The following is a 6,596-nucleotide window of genomic DNA, read 5'->3' on the forward strand; positions in this document are numbered from 1 at the left end:
TACCATAATAAGTGTATCGAATCCATTTTATTTCAGGTTCTACCTGAAATACAATTAATCGATCTTGTTGTGAATCGATCCCAATCCGATCGGGAGTGAACCTACATCAAACATAGATTTTAAGTTAGTCACTTATCTAGTGCTAATCTTGCTAGTTTTTGACAGTTGATCCAAAGTTATCTACCACACTGATTTTGATCGAGAAGAACGAGATCTTAAATTATGTTACATAATGAGCTGAGCACCCCTCAATTTGGAAGATCAAGATTTCTTAAATTTCTAGGACGAAATTTTTATTAAGCAGGGGAGAATGTAATATCCAGTCCAAAATTGGATTTTGGGCCGATTGGGCCAAAGCCGGCGGGTCAAACCGGCTTCAGCCCATGAAGAAAAGACTGAGACAGAGGATCGCAATAGTCTTCTTCCTCAGAGTAACGGAGGCGAGATAGGAGCGGGGACATCGCGGCCTCTTGAATGGCCTCTGATCCCGCTCAACCGCCGCGAGCATCACGGCGGTGAACGAGCCTCAGCCATTTCGAATATTGCCTATAAAAAAAAAGAGAAAAGGAAGAAAGAATCCGGGTCATTCACCATCCCGATCATTTCCAGCTCTTCCGGTCTTCTTTTCTCCCTCCTTCCTCCTCAGCTAGGGTTTTCAGAGCCCTTACCTATGCCGCCGGAGTGGGTGGTCGCAGCTTCTTCCCGAAACTAGGTAAGCCTCCCGACCTTGTCCCTACATTCTCTCCTTCCGATCTACTCGGGATAGCAGACAAAAAGAAAAGAAAAGAACAAATAGAGGGGAAGAAAAAGAACAAACAGAGGAGAGAGAGAAAGAGAGAGAGGCGTACCTGTGGTCGTCGGCGTCGCCGGCCTTCGGCCACAGGCACCACCGGGCTTCGGCCGCAGGTGCTCCCGGCCCTCGGTCGCAGCTGCCGTGGGGCCGGAGGCCAGCAATTTCTCTTTCCCCTCTTCCCTATTTCTGAGATGAAATAGAGGAAGGACTTCACGACTCTCGGCCGCAGCCGCCGCCGGCCCTCGGCCGGGGCTGCAGTCGGTCAGAGTCTCGTCCCATTTTCTTTCTCCGGTGGGACAGAGGGGCGGCTCTCGTCTCTTCCCTTGGACCCTTCGGTGAAGAGAAGAAAGGAGACGGATGAAAAAGAAGAAGACGAAGAAAAAAAAAAGAAAAAAAAAAAGAAAGAGTGGGGACTCACCCGTGTGCGGCTGTGAGCGTCGCCGGCGCCGCTGGCCCCCACTGCGGGCAGCCCGGCTGTGAGCTTCATCGGCATCGCGGGGAGCGGCCGCGGGCATCCCGTGGGTGTCGCGGGAGCCGCCGAACTCGCCTCGGCCGCGGGCGTCTTGCGGGCGCCGCCGCCCTCAGTCGGCCCCTCCCGCGCGAACCGACAGGGGGATCGTCCTCCTTCCTTGGGTTAGCGGGAGGAGAAGAGGAAATGAGGAGAAGAAAGAAAGATATAAAAAAAAAAAGAGAGAAGAAGGAGGAGGAAGTTCGGAAAGAAGAAAAGGAAGAAGAGAAGAAAAAGAAAAGAAAAAAAAAAGAAGAAAAGAAAAGAAAAGAAATAAAATAAAAGAAAAGAAAAAGAAAAGAAAAAAAAAAGAAAATACATAAATAAATAGTGAATAAGTAGGATTTTAGTCCAAATTATCTAGTTGGGACTTGAGATTTATTCAGATCCATGTTAGAGTTTTAATTTAATAATACATCTGGAACTGTTTGATAGGTACAAAGAATTTGATGGACGAGATTAGGGTTATGTGGGCGAATTGAGGTAAGTAACCCTGGCACTGATCTTATTAATTTAAAAATTACTGTTTAATTGTAAGAATAAAATAATAAAAAAATATATTTGTTATGATGTATTTTCTTAAAAGTAGGATCAAGCATATGATTGCATGTGATTCATAAGTTTGATTAAATTGCATCCTTCATAAATATTTCAGTATAAATTATGGTCATGATAAATTGCATGAAAATGAGATTTGTGGCATGATTATGAATTTTATACATTACGATGAATTATGGTTATGATAAATTGTATGAAAATGAGATTTGTGGCATGATCATGAATTTTATATATTACGATGCCATTTGTCATTTTCCAACCTATGTATGAAAGTATGACTTATGAAAAAGAATAATGATTTATGAACTCTCAGATAGCTATGCCCATCTCTAGAAATAGAGGTCAGTCGACCCCCCCTGGAGCTAGCATCCAACGAATATGGCCCTCTGCCAACGGGTTAAAGTTGGTAACGAATAAGAATAAGTTATAAAACTTGTCGACTACGAATACGAACCCTGTCACGAGATTATAGTGACCATAGCAGCACATCCGTCTGAGAGTAAGATTTATAAAGTATGGATGAATGGCAGCATTTTTATAAGACTTGCATTATCATGTTTATGAACTTGCATGGTTGAAGCATATTTTGCTTTATAACCTGTTTTAAATAATTTATCTATGAAATGCTTTATTTTCTGTTAAGTTCTTCAAATGATGCATTGGCATGAGAAAAATTATGCTTAATCTAATGAGATAGTACATGGTTACTTACTGAGTAGCAAGCTCATACCCCTCCTGTTGTTTTCTTTTATTTATTTCAGATAATTAAGGCGATTAGGAGCAGGAAAGAGTGAATGAAAATTAGAGTTGAAGCATAGTTACAGGGACTCTTAGAAGTATCTATGTTAATAAGTTTGAGTTGTAATATTGCAAACTCAAGTATTTGATTTAGATGCTCTGTATTTGCTTCTTTATGATTAGTCAATAAATTTGATCGGAAAATTTATTCTGAGAGTTCATAAATCATTATTCTTTTTCATAAGTCATACTTTCATACATAGGTTGGAAAATGACAAATGGCATCGTAATATATAAAATTCATGATCATGCCACAAATCTCATTTTCATACAATTTATCATAACCATAATTCATCGTAATGTATAAAATTCATAATCATGCCACAAATCTCATTTTCATGCAATTTATCATGACCATAATTTATACTGAAATATTTATGAAGGATGCAATTTAATCAAACTTATGAATCACATGCAATCATATGCTTGATCCTACTTTTAAGAAAATACATCATAACAAATATATTTTTTTATTATTTTATTCTTACAATTAAACAGTAATTTTTAAATTAATAAGATCAGTGCCAGGGTTACTTACCTCAATTCGCCCACATAACCCTAATCTCGTCCATCAAATTCTTTGTACCTATCAAACAGTTCCAGATGTATTATTAAATTAAAACTCTAACATGGATCTGAATAAATCTCAAGTCCCAACTAGATAATTTGGACTAAAATCCTACTTATTCACTATTTATTTATGTATTTTCTTTTTTTTTTCTTTTCTTTTTCTTTTCTTTTATTTTATTTCTTTTCTTTTCTTTTCTTCTTTTTTTTTTCTTTTCTTTTTCTTCTCTTCTTCCTTTTCTTCTTTCCGAACTTCCTCCTCCTTCTTCTCTTTTTTTTTTTATATCTTTCTTTCTTCTCCTCATTTCCTCTTCTCCTCCCGCTAACCCAAGGAAGGAGGACGATCCCCCTGTCGGTTCGCGCGGGAGGGGCCGACTGAGGGCGGCGGCGCCCGCAAGACGCCCGCGGCCGAGGCGAGATCGGCGGCTCCCGCGACACCCACGGGATGCCCGCAGCCGCTCCCCGCGATGCCGATGAAGCTCACAGCCGGGCTGCCCGCAGTGGGGGCCAGCGGCGCCGGCGACGCTCACAGCCGCACACGGGTGAGTCCCCACTCTTTCTTTTTTTTTTTCTTTTTTTTTTCTTCGTCTTCTTCTTTTTCATCCGTCTCCTTTCTTCTCTTCACCGAAGGGTCCAAGGGAAGAGACGAGAGCCGCCCCTCTGTCCCACCGGAGAAAGAAAATGGGACGAGACTCTGACCGACTGCAGCCCCGGCCGAGGGCCGGCGGCGGCTGCGGCCGAGAGTCGTGAAGTCCTTCCTCTATTTCATCTCAGAAATAGGGAAGAGGGGAAAGAGAAATTGCTGGCCTCCGGCCCCACGGCAGCTGCGACCGAGGGCCGGGAGCACCTGCGGCCGAAGCCCGGTGGTGCCTGTGGCCGAAGGCCGGCGACGCCGACGACCACAGGTACGCCTCTCTCTCTTTCTCTCTCTCCTCTGTTTGTTCTTTTTCTTCCCCTCTATTTGTTCTTTTCTTTTCTTTTTGTCTGCTATCCCGAGTAGATCGGAAGGAGAGAATGTAGGGACAAGGTCGGGAGGCTTACCTAGTTTCGGGAAGAAGCTGCGACCACCCACTCCGGCGGCATAGGTAAGGGCTCTGAAAACCCTAGCTGAGGAGGAAGGAGGGAGAAAAGAAGACCGGAAGAGCTGGAAATGATCGGGATGGTGAATGACCCGGATTCTTTCTTCCTTTTCTCTTTTTTTTTATAGGCAATATTCGAAATGGCTGAGGCTCGTTCACCGCCGTGATGCTCGCGGCGGTTGAGCGGGATCAGAGGCCATTCAAGAGGCCGCGATGTCCCCGCTCCTATCTCGCCTCCGTTACTCTGAGGAAGAAGACTATTGCGATCCTCTGTCTCAGTCTTTTCTTCATGGGCTGAAGCCGGTTTGACCCGCCGGCTTTGGCCCAATCGGCCCAAAATCCAATTTTGGACTGGATATTACATTCTCCCCTGCTTAATAAAAATTTCGTCCTAGAAATTTAAGAAATCTTGATCTTCCAAATTGAGGGGTGCTCAGCTCATTATGTAACATAATTTAAGATCTCGTTCTTCTCGATCAAAATCAGTGTGGTAGATAACTTTGGATCAACTGTCAAAAACTAGCAAGATTAGCACTAGATAAGTGACTAACTTAAAATCTATGTTTGATGTAGGTTCACTCCCGATCGGATTGGGATCGATTCACAACAAGATCGATTAATTGTATTTCAGGTAGAACCTGAAATAAAATGGATTCGATACACTTATTATGGTAGGGTGATGTTCCCTCAAAAGATAATGACCAACCTTAGAATCAAGTCTTTATATGGTTAGGTACGTGATTCACCAATTGAACAGGTAATGATGGTCATTAGATAGCAACGGTCTATCTCGAAATTGATTGGCATCAAATCTTAAGAGCAAGTCCAAGAAGACAAGATATTGATACCATAATTTAATATGTCACGAAGCTTAATTTATAACTCATAACGATGGAACAAATAACACATGGTTTATTTGGATACTTGAAATTTAGATCATATGCAATCAATGATTAACTCACCCTAGTCATGAAATGCTCATGATTTTCCTTAGCATACCAACATTAGAAAATCTATCAAAGTGATAACGTAGCCATATCATGATTATCCTGAGAATCAACAGTATTCGCCTTCTCTTATTAACAAAAGTCTTCTTTATTAAAAATCTAATCTTCATCATAACATGTTACCAAATACAGTCAATATTTCTTCTTCTTTTTTTTTATCAGTTTAAAATGACTCAGTCCACCACACTTTCACTGCGCAACTCTGATCAATATTCTCCAAAATTTCTTAAGAATCCTAGATCATCATCATTCTTTATATATATATATATATATATATATAATATTCAATCAAAATTTTTATCCTTACTTTCCAAGTACACTAGATCATGATTAACCCTCGAGATAATTGCCATATTTGTACCATTTTATGATCAGGTAATCACATTCTAAATCCAATTCGAGCTAAGCCAACTCTAGATTCCCTTGAAAATTCCATTCTACAATTTGATATTGATTTTTCTTTTAAGAATATTATTTGTATGCTCTGTTGAAAAATTCTAGATTGACTTACTCATTAGCATATTCAACCATCCCGAATCTTTTTTTTTTTTTTTTGGTTAAACTCATTTAGGCCTCTCATGACATCACCTTAGTGTTTCACTAATGGTGATACAAAATCCAAAATTAACTCATAGCCTTGACTTATAATATATATATTCGACTCACCAAAATCTAATAATATGGTTCAAGAATTTAGCTCTATGATTTTACATTGAGATCAAATCCACCAATAAGAATTTTTTTTTTCCCCCTTGTCCAAGCCTTAAACAACTTATGAATGAACCCTATCTTGCCATCAAAATAATTAACTTCAAACTAGAAGTATTATCCACAGTACCCGGTATCAAGTTGAACTTCCAAAATCACTTATATACTAATAAACAAATAATTACAATATACTTTAATATTCCATGACTAGTACTCCACTTAATATTAGCCAAAATCTAATTTAGTTATAACTTGAAAATTTGCTACCTTTCTATTACAATCACTAGTGATCTTAAACTTTAAGTTCTCATACATTCTTGTCACATTCCCTATTGCTCTTAAACCTTTGTTCTGATTCCAATTTTGTTACAATCCTCAATGACCTTAAACCTCCAACTTTGAAGCCACATGTGCCACAATCCTTAGTAGTCTTAAACCTTAAGCTCTTGTATCATTCATATCGCAATCCTAAGTGATCTTAAACCTAGCTTCCGATAGTTTAATTGTCATAATCCCAATGATCTTAAACCTAAGCTCTGATACCAAATGTCACGCCCCCGCCTCTGCGAGGCACGTGA

Source organism: Phoenix dactylifera, chromosome 15 (genome assembly GCF_051530095.1).
Source record: "Phoenix dactylifera cultivar Ajwa chromosome 15, Ajwa_hap1_PhDact_Kaust_v1.1, whole genome shotgun sequence".
Taxonomy (NCBI): domain Eukaryota; kingdom Viridiplantae; phylum Streptophyta; class Magnoliopsida; order Arecales; family Arecaceae; genus Phoenix; species Phoenix dactylifera.